The sequence below is a fragment of the Gorilla gorilla genome, chromosome X (genome assembly GCF_029281585.2).
Source record: "Gorilla gorilla gorilla isolate KB3781 chromosome X, NHGRI_mGorGor1-v2.1_pri, whole genome shotgun sequence".
Taxonomy (NCBI): Eukaryota; Metazoa; Chordata; class Mammalia; order Primates; family Hominidae; genus Gorilla; species Gorilla gorilla.
Genome location: NC_073247.2, coordinates 38,426,085 through 38,446,930, shown reverse-complemented (window position 1 = coordinate 38,446,930; position 20,846 = coordinate 38,426,085).

Here is a 20,846-nt window from a genome sequence, read left to right as displayed (position 1 = left end):
CATAAATGTTAGCACACTCATGTAAATTAATGTACTTCTTGTGTGGTACTTGTTTCTTAAGAAAAAACTTGCTTGTTATTGTTTATCTTATTTCACATTAATGGGTGCTTGAGAAGCAGCATCTGTTCTCTGTTTTTTTCTTTTCTTTACTAAAAGCGCCTACCTTTTCATTCTCTTTGAATTCATCCTTACTATTTTTAATTAATTATTATCTTTTTTAAGAATCTAGATCCTAACCTTAGCTTTTACATAGACTTAACAATAAGAATGATTAAAATAAAGGTGTCATTGACTTCTCTAGGCCACAACATAAATAAGCCCAGTCTAAATTAAAAGCCATCATCTTCCAGGCGTCCATTTCTTCGACCTAATGCCTAGATGTTTACCTTTCTCATGTAAGTATGCAAAATCAGTTTTCTTCATTTCCATACTCTTTCTAAGATCATAGAAATGTAAGTCCTTATTCTATTAATTCCCTTATTTGACATATATGTACAGCATGTAGACCTATTAATATCAGAAAAGGCAAAGGAATATGCATTGTATCTTAAACTCAGATATAATTTAGAACTAGAATGAAGCTTCTAGATTATTTTTAGCAGTTCTTTTATTTGTAAGCAGAGCAAAGGCCTGAGAAGTTAAGTGGTACATTTCAGGATACACAACAAACGATAAGTGCTGAGTTGGACTGTTTTTATCATGACTGCTGTTTGATGTTTCTGCTGCTATGCCACAAAGATCTCACCTTAATAAGTAGTCATAGTAACAGTGAAACAATATTGGAAAAGTAGGAGAATTAAGATTACATTGACGATGATAATTATGTTATTAAGCACCTCCTTGAACACGCCATTCCTCTTTCTTTCATCCTTAATTACTAAAACAGAATATAAAGCACTTAGATACAATTACTGTCTTATAGTAACTTATAAGGATGATGATGCTTATTATATAAATAAGTTCCATAAGTATATCTAATTATGAAGCATTTTTGTTTTATAAAAAATAAAGTGGCAAAGTTTTCTTTGATCTGAAAGAGAAGAAACCAAAGGAGGGTCAGGTAAAGTTTAATACGCCCTTTTATTATTTTTTAAGGAGAGTAAAAATTTTAAGTGGTGATTTCTATGTGAATTTTACAATATAGAAAGTCATAAAGGCATGAGAGGTTCTAAGAAAGAATCAAGAAAAATAGTAATTCAACAATAAACCCTATTTATTGCGTTCTTAATATGTTCCAGATGTTTCCTGGTTCTGGGCGATGAAAGAAAATAAGACTAAGTTTTGTCTCTTAGGGACTTCAAAGTCCAATTGGAAGATGAATATTGAAATGAATAAATACTATTTAATAAACTAATTACTACAATATAAGTAGAAAACATGACCCAGAGCACAAATGAGGAAGTGGTTTACTCAACATATTAATGTCAAAAAAGGCCCTGCCAGGAAGTGATGACTAATATTGATGCCAAAAGGCCAGAGTTCTCTCGTGGAGATGTGTGGAGTGTCGTATCTTAGCAAGAGAAGGAGCAGTCTGTTTAGTGGTGTAGAAAATGGAGGCCTTGTTTGAGCAAGCGCCAACATGTTTTTTTATGAGTTCTGCTGACTAGTTTCAGGAGATGGGGATGTAGAATTAGACAGAGAACAGTACCTGAGAAATCTTGTACTATATATGTATCAAATGACTTTTTCATGAGAAGAGAAACATACACATGGATAAAGGAAACAACAATAAAAATGAGAAAACCTAGATTTGTTTCGTAGAAAATTGTTGAATCAAAAGCTCAGGATTATGGATATAATATATAGTGTAGTGAAAAGTATTGTTATAGCTTTAGGTAATACAGAAAGTGGTCCACAACTACATCATTTACCTGACCCTTTTGAAAAGTAGTGGCATCACACTCCCCTCTACATGTCCCTTTTCACTTGACATTTCCACTAAGAGCTTCAGTATTCTTCTTCCTAGACATCTAGGCTTTTTGCTGTCATCATGCCCATAACCTTGTGACCTGAGGAGATCATGGGATTGTAAAGTAATTCCTTAGCAAATAACAGTGAAGCCTCTGATTTCAGAAAAGGAAGAATGCTCAAATCAACTAATTCAGAGGAGAAAATAGTTTGGTTAAAGGCAACGGAAATGGAATGGGAGGCTGATGTTTGAGTTGACAAAAAATGAGGACGAAGAAGATGTAGTGATTTGTGTGAAAGGTACTAGAGACTAGGGCCTATACTAAGACCCTTAGAGCTGTATGTTAGATTAAATGTACAAAGTGATAGTAATTTCAAGCGAAGCTATTGGAACAAAACATAATAAAAAATCCAAATTGACTGTGCCTTTTCATAAGCAAAGACCATGATTTAGTGGCATTTTCTTTGTAATGGGTACTCTATAGGAAATCTAAGACCAATGCCGGATATAGATTTACTTGCATTAAACGTGCTGATTCTACGCTATTTTGAAAGGTTAAGAAAATATTTCAGGAGCCTGATGCAATGAAAAGTGTTTGCTTGAATTCTTTTTTAACTTCAACAAGTTGAATTAAACCCTAAAGTGATTCTGTAAAATAATACTTGTAGCAGACATAGCGGCATCCCACCTGTATGTATCATCTTACCCTTACCACTCTCTGTTCATGCCTGTGGACTTCAAAATTCACCCAGCTCCTGAATTTATACTTTTTTGGGCCCAGGGGCTTGGTTTGTAGCTAGGTAGCAGGCCAGAAATGATGATCAGTTATTAGCTCCCAAGAACACCCCTCAATCAATGATTGATGGAAGTCAGTATAAATATTCCCACTTTCTTGCCTCTCAAGTGGGATAACTATGAGATATGTGTCTTCATTAGAAATAAGCTTCATTCACTCACACTGGTAAATTGCTTAATAATCACCCTTTATTGGCTAACTTCCCTTTCCTTGCTCATTTTCCCAATCTTTTATTGCTATATCTTTAATCTCCAAATTAAATTATTTTCACTCAATCCTTATACTCAGGATCAGTTGGTTTCTAGTGGAATTCAAAGTAAGACTATATAATTTCCTTATAATGAGACATATCAAAGGAAGATTATACTACATTATTGAATTTCTATGGTAAACTTGAGGAGACATGTTATATGTCAAATAGTGCAAAATACATAAAATAATAAAGACTATCCTAGGTCTATTAACCCAGAAACTAAGTGTCTACACGCAAATGATAAAGAACAAATAGAATATCTGTTGTTACAATGATTGCAAACTCTAAAAGCTTCTTTTTTTATTTTCCAGCTGTTACAAATTAATTTCTAGTTTTTTTTTTCTTTGTTTAAAGGGTAAGAGTAAAATCATTGCTGGTATCGGTTTTGTAGGTTACTGTAACTTCTTATCAAAGTTATGGCATTATCAAAATTGTGTGCACCATGACTTGAATATTTACATCTGAATCAGTCAGTATTTGCTGCATGATAAACCATCCCAAAACTCAGTGGTTTAAAACAAAGACCATTCATTTAGCTTGCAATTCTGCAGGGCATCAATTAAGGCTGGGATCAGCTGGTCACTTCTGATTTCAGCTGGGCTTCTTCCTAGGTTTGTGATCTGGCAGATTAGCCGTAGGCTGGAGGGCTAATGGTGCCCTTGGCTGGGAGTACATGTCTCTACTCCATGTCTTCCAGAAGGCTAGTTGAGGCCTGTCCTTGTAGCTGTGGCAGGGCTCTAACAGAAAGAGAGCAGGCACACAAGGCTTCTTTGAAGCCTAGGCTTGGAAGTAACACAATGTCCCTTCTACCACATTCCATGGGTCAAAGCAAGTTAGGAGGCCAACACAGATTCTAGAGATGGGATACTAGGCCGCATTTCCTAATGGGAGAAACACTGAAGTCACGTTCAAAGGGTATGCATTCAAGAAGGGGAAAAGAATTGGGTTTCTATTCATAATCTGTTTATACATTTTCAAATTAAAACTAAATGATGATCAATTTAAAACTGAGAAAAAGGAAGCAAAAATATACTTATGCGTTTTTTTAAATATTTCTATATTTTATAACAGTTATATATTAGTTACGATATAATACAACATATTTGTCAAAAGGAAGCATAAATTTAGAATATTTTTCTATGGATACTTTTGGAATTACCTCGGGAGGGCAGTGTTAGTCACAGTTAAGAAGAAACAAAGCCTTTGATGTAGAAGGTAATCTCACTTAACTACATGTTATAAATGACCAATGTGCCACCAACCAAATTTGTTAAGAAGAAAATGCCATTTAAAGTGACTTCAAATATTTACTATGTGTCTGAGAGATTATTTTCTTTTAATATCTAAATGTTAACCCCTGGAAAGGAGGCAAATTGTATGAAAATAGTGACAGGTCCTTAATTCTGGTGTAGCTCTGCATCGTCTCCAATGACAAGTCCAATTGGCCTACTACAATAGAAAAAAATTGATTTTATTCATGTAACTGATTATATCTCTTTTTTTCTATGAGTGTCGATCACTGAAGTTTGCAGTTCTTCCAATTTCCCAAACATACTCATATATTCTAGACAAAGAATAAAGATCAGTTTAGCTTTGACATTCCTAAACTAGCCACCCTAAATCAAAATTCTACCACCAGGGTAAAAAAATGGAGGTGATAGGATGTTTGTAATGGTAATTTAAATTTTGCAATGTAGAGATGTTTCTGGCCTCTTCTTTAATTCTTGTTATGCCCCCAGATAAATTGGTAGATCTTGGAAAATTAATACTTTTCTTTAAGTCATAGAGGGTCTCCTGTAAAAATGAACACTACCCTCCCAAACACATACACATACACTAGTTTCACATAGAGATCACTCTGTTAGGCATTTTGTGGCATATTTATGGTCATTAAGTATTTTTCTAGTATGAAATGAACTTCCATATAGAAAAAGGGGGAGAAAAATATAGTTGTTGGGCAGATAAGAAGTCATAATAATAATAGATACCATTTATGAACCACTATACACAAAGGTCACAAAGCTGAGAAGTGGTAGAACAGAATAGAATACATTTTTTATCTAATCTGTGTTATCCAGAGTAATCAGAGATCTTAGATATTTTTCTTTATTCCTTAAGAATATAAAAAATTATATTGGAAGGATTAAATCTTGTAGTTTGTACAGAGATTTTTTACTTCTTTGATCATTAAGATATGACAAATTTTATGTATATTAAAATTATTATTTTTCAGATATTAAATTTTGTAGAAAATACACGTATCTTTCCTCTTCGCACTTTTGCTTTTCCTATGCTTCAGACGTCCTCATTTCTCTCCTTTACCTTCTTACTTTAGAAAACAAACCAACGCAAAATTCCCAGGATAGCCAAACATTCTCATCAATTGGCAAAAACATGATTAGCCATTAGTTTTGAAGATCTATAAGAGCATACAGGACAAAATAATCAATCACTAGATAAATGTCTGTATTTTTTACATCATTCATTATCTTTCTATTTCTGCATATATGAACACACACATACATACATACATATAGAGAGGGATTTGCTTTATAACTTTGGAATTAATTCATATTATGATGAAAGTTTAGGTAACAAACTTGTTTTGTTGTATTATGTTTACTGAATGATTTTTTTAAAGTTTTCATTAGGCATTTAATTTAAAAGTGAATTGATTTCTGACATCTGTATATTGTTTAATTTGTCTCTTCTTGGGACTTACAAGAGAGACAAGTCAAGGAAGGAGATTTAGAATGAAGTTATGCAATTTGTTTCTGCCAAAGACAAAGAAAAGTACTTTATGCACATAGATGAGATTGTGTTTCTCTTTTTAATTGTATTTCCTTCTGGCAATGTAAAAATTCAGGAGCATCCTTTGTTCATATGAAAGAGTAATGCGAAATCAACAACTTGAACTTGATCCTATCAAATTGCAGAATGCCACTTATGTATTGATAAGGAAAATAACAGTAAAATTACAATTTTCCCGAAATATCTTAGCATCTTAGAGCTTTTACAACTACAAAATAATTCATTTTCTATGAACCTATAGCAGAAATAGGAAATCTTTCTCTGCATACCTGCAGGTTTACTATCTAAATAACATCTTTTAGCAATTCTACAGATGACCTCATTTTGAGAAGTGACATGGGAGATTAAAGTAGGAACGGCAAGCATCCCAAATGATACATATAAGTGTGTGCTGAGTGGTTGAGTGAAAAGGGAAAGGACACACTGTTTTTGAACATGACTACACCACTACCCACATTGTGACCCCTTTCACTGCAGTGTTTCTATTGGTCAGTAGAAAAGCTATTGCTTTGGTAGTTTAAATTCACTAAATATATAAGCATTTTAACAAACTATAAGTCAGGGAAGTCATCAGCATCTTTTGACATTATGATGACAAATGATTGGCTTGTTAATCATTTCTTACTGTAAAATACAGCAAGATATGACCATTAGAGGATTTTACTTTTCCGTTGGTTTGCCAGGACTACTGTGGGACTGAAAAATGAGTAAGAATTAGAACATGATATTATGTAACTGTGGAACATCAAATAATTTCCGTAGTAACATGTAGGCCCTTGAATGTTGATATTGCCTCTCATTAAACCTAATGCATAAAATTCGTTAAGTCCATGGTTTCTTAAAACACATCCTTGTAGGATACAAAGATTTCAAACTCCATGTTTGCCTTCATAAACGACTATGGATAGATGGAAGGTGGTGTCTACATCTCCTAAAATTGCACTACGTGTTTGTGGGCTCAGGTGTAAACATGAATGAAGGCAACTCTGAGCTTGCTTGTAATCTATATAATCAGAACTTTTTTGAGTCTATACCATCCCCTTGTGTTCTGCCCCAGTCCAAGCCCCTCTAGCCATTTTTGCTAGTTAACTATTACTTAGTTTTGTTTTGTAAAATTCTTGATAGGAACAATCAAATCCATGGTTGTCTGTAACCAGATTGCTCCTGGAAATAATAAGTTTAGATTATTTTCTCCTCAAAATAAGTCTGCAAAATAACTTATGTAGTAAATGTCATGCCGCTATGTTCAAGTTATATCAAGCAAGAAGCCTCACCATTTTCATTCATACTCTGTAAATCATTAATGATTTCCACTTTATCCTGTTCTCAAAGACACGGTTCTGGTTATCTCTACATTGAAGTGCCTCTTGCAGATTTTCCTTCAGAGAGTCTCAGTTAATTCTTTTCCAGGAACAATCAAGTTCCATTCCCTTTGTTGTTTTAAAAGTATTTTTCTGGCCACAGTGACACAAGGATACATAACTTGGTAAAGGATTTTTCTCCTGCTGTCATAGCTCATGGACGATGCAATTTGAGTATATAGTGTTGGAAATTCAGAGTTATTTATTTGTTCGTGGAAATAATCCAATATGGATTTGTGTGGGATTCATTTCTAAATCCAATATTACATGGTTCACGATTACTTTGGAATGTCTTTATTTACCCTTTGTTCACAACTATTATTTTTTCCTTGAGGTCTTACATTTTGTCTAAATTCTTGCTACTTAAACTGTGGCGCACAGATCAGCACTATTATCATTGCCTGGAAGTTGTCAGAAATGTAGAACCTCAGACCTCACCCCAGACACTGAATCAGAATCTGTATTTTTAAAAGACCCTCTCCTTGGATGATTCATATGCACATTAACGTTTGAAAAGCACTGCTCAAAAATATTTCCTGAATTGAAAAAGAAAACTTCACTTGGTCATCCTAATTTGCAGATAATATACTCACTACTTTTCTCAGGCCTAGACCACCATGGGCAAACACATCTTTGCCTGGATGCTGACTGTTCAAGATGTCTCAAAATATACACTTTATTTTTTCAGACACTAAATTGAAAAGGTACCATTTTCATGAAAATGCTTTTTCTACATTAACATGTGGCATTTTATTTTCTGAGTCAAGAGCTTCACTAATCAATACACCACACAACACCCACATTTGGCTATTTAGAGTTAAATTAACTAAAATCTAAATAAAATTTAAAAATATGTTCCTCAGTCACTCTGGTTGCATTTAAATACAGATTCTGTATTGGATAGTGCAGATATTGACCATTTACATAATCACAGAAAGTTTTATTGGACAGCAATTGTCTAGAGGCTACTACATTCTAAGTTGGGCTTTGCGACTGTCGGTTGCAACTGCTTCCAGATCAGACTGGCAGCTTCAGTGAACCAGAATAACCAGTTGAAAGAGAAAAATCTAGTTAACTCAAGGGGTTATTCCCAGTGCACTTGGTCTATTTCTGAAATATCACGCTATTTTATGCAACTTAGGAGTGTAGGAGGAAAGGTAGTAGAAAATGCCCCATCCTCACATTGCTCTACCATTATAAGGACATCATGGCAAGAACATCCCACTGGAATGGGGACTTGGAATGAGAGCATAGACTCCAGTTCCCAATCAATCACTGAATGTGTGATACCGAGTAAGTCATTTGACCTGTCTAAGTATGTGTTTGCTCATCTGTACAATGAGGGTATTGTGTTCAGTGGCCCTTAGGATTCCATCGGTTTCTGTAATTCTCAGTCTGTGTATTAGAAACCTCTAATTCTGCTACCTGAAATCAACCTATAATTATCATGAATATCATTTAATGAGGGATGTGTGTTTGCTCTGCATCAAACACAGTGCTGGAGTTACAAATAATTTTTCACAAAGCATCTTCTCTCAAATAAATCATTATATTGAGAGGAACTGTCTGAAAGTAAAGTCACTTATACTTCAGGAGGATCCAGACTGAATCACTGAACTGAAGGAATGGTATGTTAAAACTTCTTTCTATTTTCATTGTTTATTATAAAACAAGTCTTGGAAGAATTTATTATAAGGATTAGTAGTAGTTAACATATATATGAGTGAAATATTGTCAAAAAACTTACTTATCAAGAAGTATACATACAAACATAGATCTCAGAAAGCACACATTTATTAGAAGTGCATGTTCATATATTTTTAAAGTTTTAGAGTAGACAGTCATAGAAGTTTGTATAGTACTTGCCTGGAGGAGAGATAGACAGGAAAACAATAATAGTGTGAGAAAACTGCTTTAAAATGACTATAGGATTCAATAAGTGCACAAAAGAGAGCACACAACCCTGAGTGGGGGTCAGGGGCAGGACAGCTTCTTGGAAAATGTGGTTCTTGAATTGAATCATCAAAGTGGAAAGCAAACGTGATCCACACAGAACCAATAGCATGTGTGAAGACACATATGAAATAATCAGCATGAAAAATGTAGGAACTGCAACTGTTTTAATGTGGCTAGTAGCTACATTATGTCAGGGAGAGATTAGAGACAAGGACAGAGAGGAGGACATAAGCTATGAACATCAACCTATATCTATACCTATATACACCTATATCGATCTATATATGGCTTTCCAGAATAACAATTTCTCAAAGTATTTCAGCTATAACACTTTGGCCAAAATTAATTTTTCTTCAAATAGTTCTCTTCAAAATTGGGGTAAGGTAACTTTTAAAAATAATTTGAATGATTGCCAAATCATTATGGAGGAAAAAAGGGAGCATTTTGATAATTTTGCAGGTTTCCATGTTTTATTAAACTAGCTTAAGCTTAGTGCAAACACTGAAGCACTTAAGACCTTCGAAAGTCTCTAAGAATTTTCCAAATGCTTTCAAAGATTTGACCTATTCTAAGCAGCAGATATTGTTTATCTTTCTAATTTCCAATGTTTAGCACTGTTCTTATTTTGTCTTTTTTATTATTTTTTTCAAGCCTAATATTTACAGAAACATAAATAACATGGGAATATGACTTTGATTTTTCGCAGGAGAAAAAGAAAAATATTATTTTTCTTTTTGTTTTTTTGGTTTTTTTTGGTTGAGACGGAGTCTTGCTCTGTCGCCCAAGCTGGAGTGCAGTGGCGCGATCTGGGCTCACTGCAAGCTCCGCCTCCCGGGTTCACGCCATTCTCCTGCCTCAGCCTCCCCAGTACGTACCTGGGACTACAGGTGCCCACCACCAAGCCCGGCTAATTTTTTTTTTTTTTTTTTTGTAGTAGAGACGGAGTTTCACCGTGTTAGCCAGGATGGTCTTGATCTCCTGACCTCATGATCCGCCCGCCTCAGCCTCCCAAAGCTGTGGTATTACAGGCATAAGCCACCGCGCCTGGCCAAAAAATATCATTTTTCTAAAACACATGATGCTACTTACAGTCATGGAAATGGTTGAATGTTTATCAAACTGATAAATACCCCAATAAGTATACCAATAAAGTATAACAATTATCCAGCATAATTTTCTATATTAATCTAATTACTATAAATGTATTTATTTAACAATTACCTCTGATTAATTATAGATGCTATTATTTTTTACTAGAGTTATTTAATGAAGAAAAACAGGTTCATGCCTGTAATCCCAGAACTTTGGGAAGCCGAGGCGTGTGGATCACTTGAGGCCAGGAGTTTGAGACCAGCTTGGCCAACATGGCAAAACCCGTCTCTACTAAAAATACAAAACTTAGCCGGGCATGGTGGTGCACACCTGTAGTCCCAGTTACTCCGGGGACTGGGGTGGGAGGATCACTTGAGTCCAGGAGGTGGAGGTTGCAGTGAGCCCAGATCACGCCACTGCACTCCAGCCTGGGTGACAGAGAGAGACCCTGTCAAAAAAAAAAAGAAAAAGAAAAAGAATGTGAAAATCAAAGAGACTTCAAAATAGATTTATGTTTACATTATCTTATAGGAAATAAGTATTTTACTGGGAATATATTGCCTACCCACCTGAAATACTTGAGTTTATTCAAGGCATAAGGGCACTAGACAAATTAACTTTCTTCTGCCAGGCCATAAATAGTATAAGAAACACCATTACACTTTCTTTTTTATATCTTTCACTGATTGCATACCTCTTGGCTTGGAAATGTAACTATAAAATACGTAATAATAATAGGGTTAAGACTTAAGTTGCTCTAATTTTTTTGTTGGCTGGCCAATAGCGTCAATTGACTCCTAGGTTTGCATTGGAGAGGAATCATGGATATCTAAAAACCCTATTAGGAAAACAGCCACTATTTATCATTTCTAATTTTCAGGTAGATTAAAAATAATATTGATTAACTCTAAATATTCAGCATAATAGAGATTCCATAAGTTTTACTTTAACATTAAGGAAGACATCTGTACTGTAGGCTAGAAGTTAAAAAGTTATATCAATTTGCATCTCAGTAGAAGACTCTTTTTAAAATCTTTTTAAAATTTTTAAAAAAGATTCCCTGTGAAAGCGTTTCATTGAGTTTTATCACCTTAATTGACCATGAAAAGCAAGTATTTTTGTGATATTTTCAGTTAATAACATTTAAATTACAGTCAGCAAGGCAAAATTTCCTTTCAGAAATTAAGAACAGTCACAACTTTACTACTTATACTACTGATTCCAGGAATGGCAAAACTCTGAAAATGCTGAGAAGGAAAAAATTATTTACATTAATATTTTGTTTTTTATAGTATATTTCTTTGTTCTCCATCCTATACAATTATTTTGTAGTATCAAAGCATTTTCAATAAGGAAACAGGAGAACAAGACGCTTTTTAAAAGACATTTTCACTCTCTGTTAACAATAGATGGATATTTGGGAATATAAAATTTTATCAAATTCACTTTTGACTCTACATGACTTAGAGGACAAGCTCTAGAGACGAAGATTTCATCAACTGTGATATATTGACATGAACAATGTGAAAATTACAAATCAGCAGTAAAATATTTTTAATTCACATAATATCTTAGGATATTGAAAACTTAAACTTATGTTTAATAGAAAACATTTATTACATACTATGCACCAGTCATTGACTAAGCCATTACTTAAAATATCTTTTTTGCAGACTCTTTTTTTAAATTAATTAATTAATTTATTTATTTATTTTTTATTATTATACTTTAAGTTTTAGGGTACATGTGCACAATGTGCAGGTTAGTTACATATGTATACATGTGCCATGCTGGTGTGCTGCACCCACTAACTCGTCATCTAGCATTAGGTATATCTCCCAATGCTATCCCTCCCCCCTTCCCCCACCCCACAACAGTCCCCAGAGTGTGATGTTCCCCTTCCTGTGTCCATGTGATCTCATTGTTCAATTCCCACCTATGAGTGAGAATATGTGGTGTTTGGTTTTTTGTACTTGTGATAGTTTACTGAGAATGATGATTTCCAGTTTCATCTATGTCCCTAAAAAGGACATGAACTCATCATTTTTTATGGCTGCATAGTATTCCATGGTGAATATGTGCCACATTTTCTTAATCCAGTCTATCATTGTTGAACATTTGGGTTGGTTCCAAGTCTTTGCTATTGTGAATAATGCTGCAATAAACATACGTGTGCATGTGTCTTTATAGCAGCATGATTTATAGTCCTTTGGGTATATACCCAGTAATGGGATGGCTGGGTCAAATGGTATTTCTAGTTCTAGATCCCTGAGGAATCGCCACACTGACTTCCACAATGGTTGAACTAGTTTACAGTCCCACCAACAGTGTAAAAGTGTTCCTATTTCTCCACATCCTCTCCAGCACCTGTTGTTTCCTGACTTTTTAATGATTGCCATTCTAACCGGTGTGAGATGGTATCGCATTATTCTGATACCAAAGCCGGGCAGAGACACAACCAAAAAAGAGAATTTTAGACCAATATCCTTGATGAACATTGATGCAAAAATCCTCAATAAAATACTGGCAAACTGAATCCAGCAGCACATCAAAAAGCTTATCCACCATGATCAAGTGGGCTTCATCCCTGGGATGCAAGGCTGGTTCAATATACACAAATCAATAAATGTAATCCAGCATATAAACAGAGCCAAAGACAAAAACCACATGATTATCTCAATAGATGCAGAAAAGGCCTTTGACAAAATGCAGACTCTTTAAAAAATTATGTTACATCTTTTTAGCAATTAAACAAACTGAGTTTCAGAAAAAACATGGTGCAGAACAATGAGCAAATAGATGGTAAAATATTATGTGGATTTCAAAGCCAGAGTTTCTGAGCTCTAGTATACTCAAAGCCTCCTCTGTTTATTTGAATGGACATTCAAGTTTTGACTTGTCTTCCTTCCCAAATGATTAAGTTGATTATAATTTGTGGATGCCATATACACATACCTATATAAGAAAATAAATTTCTCTATCAAAAATAATATATTGGTCAAGGGAATAAAGTACTTGGATTACATAAGAACAGCCAGGTTTGAAATATGAGTGTCTGTTGACTTGCTATGTAGCCTTGAGAAAGGCCCTTTTCTTGCTTTGCGTATCAGTTTCCTCATTTCTTCTTATATCCTTTAGTTCTCTGCTACAATAATACTGCAAAAACAACTGCTAAATCCCAACTGCTTACAACAATAAACCAATAAATGTTTTTTTTTCTCACTGACAAGTTTGCAGGTCAACCAGAGGAACTTTGTTTCAGACTGTGGGCTGGGTCTAGGCCTTATCCACGTCTTTCATTGGAAAGGAACAGTTATTTTTGGTGCACACATAGAAGGACAAGAGGCCAAGCCAAACCATACAAACACAGTTAAAGCTTCCACTCACATTATATTTGCTAACTATTCATAATCCAAAGCTACTCAGATGTTAAAGCTCAAAGTCAATGGAGCAAAGAAGAAAAATCTACCTATTGGATTAATAGACAATACCAAGTTTCAGGGCAAAAGGAATGTGTGGAGAATTCAGTTTCAGGGAGAGAGTAAAAAGTGAGGAATGACAATTGAATCTACTCTATTCCTTTTCAGCCACTGGATATGTAGCTGTGTTTTGATATATGAAACTATTTCAACAAACCTCATTTCAAGGAGTTGCATATTTACATGTAGCTTTAGAAATGATGTGCATGTGCAAGAATCCTTTGGTGGAATTATGTTATATTATTTACAGGCTAATAAAAAATTCACATTAGAAAAATATGCTTGCTTTTAGTGGATTAAATTTTAAATACATACTATGAGGCTCTGATAGCATTAATTATTCATTTCATCTACATTGTTGTTTTGCTTACATTATTTCAAGAAATAGAAATCTTATGGAAGCTCAGCAATTATATGAGTAGAAATGTGATTTTTAATTTAGTTTTACATATTTCCTTTGTTAAATAGGGCATGTAGTTTACCGGACATTGCATAAAACACAGCTCTCCCTATTGGTACCAAGTTGGCAGGCAATTTGGTTGTAATCCTGTCCAGAGATTGCAACTCTGACCTTCTAATGGTCATTTGTTGTGCTGTGATTACATGGATGAACTGCAAAGAGATCATTTGACTAAATTGCCAACTTAAGTGCACAGTATCTGTACAAGGGAAAAATGCTGCAATTCAGAATAAAATAGGCTGGTGATTTACAATGAAGTTTGACACTTTAAAAATAACACAAACATATCACTTTAAAAATTCTGCCCATGAAAATGTCTTAAGAGGTAATTCTCTTTGTGGCTGGCAATCCCATCAGAATGGCAAAATTCAAGATGAGTTTGAAGATACAAATACATTTTTGCTCCTATGGTTAGTAATGGCAAAGCTAAAAATGTCCAGAAGTGACATCACATCTATGGGAACTGAGAGTCGAGTTTTGTGCAGCATTTTTTTGTTTTTGGTATTTCTATTAACAGAAAAAAAACCTGCCCATTATAGGCTTTTCCCAAGAATACTATAGTTCTTGGCTCAAAACACTATCACTTCCTTCAGTGCTTCCTTCCATGTAATAATAATCAAATACAAAATTTGACAGTTTAGATACAAGAGATTGAAGTCTGGAAAGGCCAAAGTCCAAGGTGAGTAAAAATCTCTTTCTTGGTGTATAGGGCTTGCTACACCATCCCCTTTTTACTCATGCTTTATCTGGAATGTCAACAAAGGTTGCACACTTCTAAACACCTTGCTTTTGATATCTCAGTGTCCGGTTCTCATGTACATGACTTCACATACAAAACCTAACACCTGTGTTCCTCTGAAACTTGAGGGCACTTAATTTCACTATGGCTTTTATCCTTTTCTCATTATTAGCTAGCATTTAGTGAGAATTTTCTAGGCTAGTTACATGCTATACCTGTATCATGCCATCTCCACTATCTAGTAATTAACTGTTCTCTGGTTCATTTTCTTCTGAAAATTGGAAATAATCATAGCACCCACCTTCTGGGGTTAAGGATTAAATAAAATGATGGATGCAAAGTGCTGCTATGGTTTGGATATTGTTTGTTTGTCCTCATCAAAACATGTAAAAATTTGATCCCCAATGTGGCAGCGATGAAAGGTGGGTCTTAGTGGGAGGTGTTTGAGTCTGACTTTGTTATTTTTTCTGTTTTGGTTGACCTCCTACCATGTAAACTCTGTGCATGCTGGCTCCCCTTCTGCTTTCCTCCATGAGTTTAAACAGTCTGAGGCCTTCGCCACATGTAGATGCCTAGTCTTAACATTTTCAACCACCAGAATCATGAGCTAAATAAACCTCTTTTTTATATAAACTACTCACTCTCAGGTATTCTGTTATAGCAAAACAAAATGGACTAATATGAGTGCTTTTTAAAAAGTGCCCAGAATATAGTAAAAAACTAAAACAATGTATTTCCATCCATCCACTCAACAAATATATCACAAATATCTGCAACATACCCATACATTGCTCTAGGCACTGGGAATTCAGTTTTGAACAAGACAAATAAGAATCCTATCCTCATGGAGTTGATATTTCAGTGAGAAGGTACAAACAATAAACAGATAAAATAAACAAGAAAGGTACTAGTAATGAAACCATTTTATAAATGAGGAAATTGAATCTGAGAGAAGATGGGCAACTTGCTGAAGGTGGTAAAGCCAAGATTAGAACCTAGGATTATGGTACTTCAAAACACAGGCTTTAAACCTGCCATCATCCCAATGCTTTTATGCTCATTATGATCCCTGAAACAGTTTCCCACTGCAGCCTTCCTCTTGTACCCTTTCTACTTCATACTCTAAAATCACTGTAACGTATTTTTGCCTTTACTGAAACTTGATTCTCGTTTGAATTGATTAAACCATTATTACAGTGGTTCTCAAACTTCACTGCATATTGGATTCACTTGGAAGTCTCTGATACAATACTGATGCTTGGGTTGCTGGCATAGATTCTGCTTTAATTATTCGGGGGTATGGACCAAGTGATTCCAATGTGCAGCCTTTTAGAATTATGGCTGTTAATACTTCTACTTTGCATGTATCTGAAAGGGTTATCATAGGGTCACTTACTTTTGAACTTTACTTTCTTTTTTTTCCTGGGAAACTTTCCTGTAGTCTTTGGAAATCCCTGTCATTAGGAATCATTCCTGCAATTCCTTTGATACAAGTAGATTTCTCTCTCTTCCAAATGATTGCTTGCAACTTTTTTCAAAGGTCCAAGTATTCAAAGTATTTCCAGTTACTTGATGATGGTGTCTGCTTCCCACTATATGGCCTTGTTGGATAGTCTCTCAATCCCTTCATTTTATTCCAATCTCTTTACGAGCCCAATCACAGCCACATTTCTGGGAAGTGTCTCTCCATTATGTCTACATTACTCATCTGCAAGTCATCTTCACTAGTTGCATTTCTATCCAGTCTGTGCCTTCATGTGTTACCAGAATATTGAATGCTCAACTCGGGATATGAGCACAGTACAATTTTTAGTCTCATCTTGCCAATTTTATTCAGTGGTGTAATGTAATACTATTAATGAACAGGACTCAAAACAAACTCATCATTTTTCTCATATCTAGTCCACAGAACACACTTGAACATTTCATGCTCCCAAAGATTTTAGGCTATTCCCAATGTAACCACCTAAATCTGGTGATTACAAATACTTTAAGCTTGCTCAAACAGAAGTCAAGCACTGGTCCTCCATGTCTCGTTACTGCAGACGTAGAGCTTTCTGAGTGTCCCTATGGAAGTCTCCTTTTAAAGAGGAAGGTGGTGAATCATAAATGTCCAAATAAATCTCTTCCCTACCCATTATTTGACTTATTTTTATAATGAAATGGAATGGAATGCAATCCATATTTAGAACGGAATACATCCTCAACAATTTTTCCTTCATTTCTTCACCTGAATCCATTAAGATCAATCTTAGCATCATTTTAACTGGCACGAAAAGACATCATGTGCCTTACGATGTGATGGAATGAAGTATTATTGCTCTAAAAATTGAACCTAAATCAAATTATCTTCTAGATTTAACTCAGAGCTTACAGAAAATACATGGCATAAATGAACAAGGTAAATGATTAAGAAAGCACAGAACTAAAAATATGTAAGGACACGTAGGCTAGTTTCTCCAGAAAATCAATGACAAAAGGAAGAAGTAGGAGTGGTGAGCTCTTATAAAATAAAAGAAACTTAAAGGACAAAAGAGCCAAACATGAGAGGCAGATGTTTGGAATCTAATTAAAAAGAAAAAAAAAACTAACTGCAAAAATCATCTTTGAGAGAATGAGTGAAATAACTAGAAATATTGTCTGGTTTTTACATGGCATTAAGAAATTATATAAATTCTGATAGATACAAAAATAGCATAATTGTCATGTTAAAAATAAAAATATATGGCCGGGCACGGTGGCTCACGCCTGTAATCCCAGCACTTTGGGAGGCCGAGGTGGGTGGATCACGAGGTCAGGAGATCGAGACCATTCTGGCTAACACGGTGAAACCCCGTCTCTACTACAAATACAAAAAAAAAAAAAAATAGCCGGGCGTGGTGGCGGGCACCTATAGTCCCAGCTACTCTGGAGGCTGAGGCAGGAGAATGGCGTGAACCCGGGAGGCGGAGCTTGCAGTGAGCCGAGATCGCACCACTGCACTCCAGCCTGGGCGACAGAGCGAGACTCAATCTCAAAAAATAAATAAATAAACAAAAATAAAAATATTTGTATCATTTATGCATGCACAATATTTGCATGTAAAGAGATACAGTGTCTGAAATCTATTTAAATTTTTTCACCTCCTAAAATTTTGGAGAACAAAAAGTGCACAATTGTTGATTTAGGGAGTAGATGTAATATATTAGTTTCTCTAATTTTGTGTATACTTAAAATTTTCTGTAATGAACTTGTAATACCAAGTTTTGCTTTCTTAATTTGAGTTCCCTGTTGTGTTGTTGAGTTTTGTTGATTCTCTCATATCTTCAGGGATCTGTACATTTAAAACTCCCCCCAGGTGAGTCTGCCCATTGGCTAGATGTAATTATCCATGCAAGTGATGATTCCCAGCTGGATGTTCAGCGGCAGTTCCTCAATAGCTCAGGTGTCATATTCATCTGAAATTAGACCTACTTAAATCTTTAGCATTGGAAACAGATCTCCGGATGTGTGGCTATGCAAATCACCCTACTTTTATTTTTGAGCAATGAGAAAAATGTGGCTATTTTGGGGTTATCCTGACACTGTTGTTTTTAACTTTTAATTGATACAGACAGTAAACAAACCATAAGTGTTATGATCTATCTGATTGTAGTTTTAATTTGCATTTCCACAATAATTAGTGATGTTGAACATTTTTTCATACATTTGCTGGCCATTTGTATGTCTTCTTTTAAGAAATGTCTATTCAGACTCCCTGCTCATGTTTTAATTGTTTTTTCCTTGCTATTGAGATGTTTTAGCTCCTTATATATTTTGGATATTTATCCCTTACTGGATGTACAGTCTGCAAATATTTTCTCCAAATTCATGTATAGTCTTTGCACACCGTTAATTGTTTCTATTGCTGTGCAGAAGCTTTTTCGTTTGATATAATCCCATTTACCTACTTTTGCTTTTGTTACCTGCACTTTTGAGGTCAAATCTAAGAAATCATTTACCCCTCACTGTACTGTCGTTTTTTTTTTTCTATTTTCTTCTAGGAGTTTTACAGTTACTGTTTTTTATAGTAACTTCTTTTAGTAAAATTTTCAATAGTTCCCCTAAAAGAAATTAATCATGTTGGTTATCTCAGGCTTGCAAAGATTGTTAAAGCCTAATCAGAATATGGCATCCTTTTGATTGCATGTATTAGCATTACATCAAAGTCACCATATTTTAAAGAGGGTAGACTTTATTCATTTTCCTATGTGATAACAGGATGTCCTTTTGGAAATACAAGATATTGAAAGTCCAAGGTCCTAATCCATAATAGTGATTCTTACCACGCAGTGTCTAGCAAATATGCCTTATCGTAAGTTTCACCTGAGATACTTGTTAAAAACTCAAGCTGCGGGCTCCTTTCCTGGAGATCCCTAAATATTTTTATTCAGTGGGTTCTGAGTGGGCCGCTTACTGTGTTTTTAACAAGCTCCCCAGATGATTCTTATGAAAACCTAGCTTTGAGAAGGATTGCTCTAAACTAATGTAATTCACTCTAGGTATGGGACATGCAGACATCTTTTTACTGCCACCAGTGAGCGCTGCTCCTGGGAGATGGCTTGTGCAGAAAGTGTACAAAATATCCAGCTGCAAAGACATAGCTAAAATAGTTATATCCCTGCCCAGGTTTGTTCAGCCTGACAGACTCAGATTGCAGTAGGTCTGAACTCCATACTATAGTCACCCGGGAAACTAGAAAAATGCTAGTACACAAGACAAAACACCAGATGGATATTATTTCATTGCTACATAGTACGGCTCCCGTATTTTTATTTTTAAGCCTCCTATGTGGTTCTAAAATAAAGCTAAATTTGAGAACCACTGATGTTGAGTTACACAGTAATCAGTTGCAATTTTAGCTAATACTGTGCTTCTTAAAGAGCATGAGTTTAACAGCGATGTCACTGTCCCAGGAGGTATAAAAGACAATAGCTCAAATTCCAATCTCATTCTTCCCCAAAGATTTATGTTGTATGTTCATCTGTGTTGTATGGGATGAATAAGGTATGTTTGGACTTAACTTCTTGGTCACCTTTGACTAAATTTCCCCTTTGGTGACTTTTGTTCTGTATCCTCTGCATTATATATATATTTTCCTTTTTATCCAGGCATTCAAATTAAATGTGGAATTCAGTCTCTTTCCCCACTCAATAAAGCTTTATTAAATAAAAGTAGACTGGACTAAGAGGAGTTTAAATAGTTTGTTGCTTAATGACATACACACACATGCACACACATGCACACACACACTCATGCACACACACACACACACATATTTAAAAATATTTACTGAACGGTCCTAAAACACTCAGCTACTCTGCCACATTACATGAATATTGCAACTCTTCTCTGATCTTGGGAGTAGAAAACAAAACACAGAAAACCAAATTTGGAGTTGCCCCATTGCTTTAAATATAATATAGATTAGCTCAAAACACCACTCCATGGTATGTAGAAAGTCCAAACATTTGTATAAAGCTTCTCAAGGCCAATGTTATCATGTGTACTTCTGACCATAAACTGCATTTTCCCTTTAAATTGGTCCAGGTGATGATGATCTAAAGAGTCATTCATGCATTCCCTGTTCTGCACCATGCTGAGTTAGATATAGAACTCAGTTCATTTCATTCGTCAGCACAAAAATCCATTGGATAGCAAAATTTATTGAAATATGGGGCAGATGGGGGGATTTGCAGAGCTGCAATGTAAAAGTAAAACCAAATAATGGAATATCTGTATAAAAGAAAAGTCTTTCCATAATTTCTACAACTTAAGCTTAAACCTTGCCAAGTTTTGTTACCTATGGAATATTGCAAACATTGGCCTGGTGGTGAATAAGTTTACCCCAAATATACTTTATTTTATATATATATATATATATATATATATATATATATATATATGCACATATATACATATATATAATATATATACATATAGTTAAAATTGCTATGTGGCAAATTTTGACT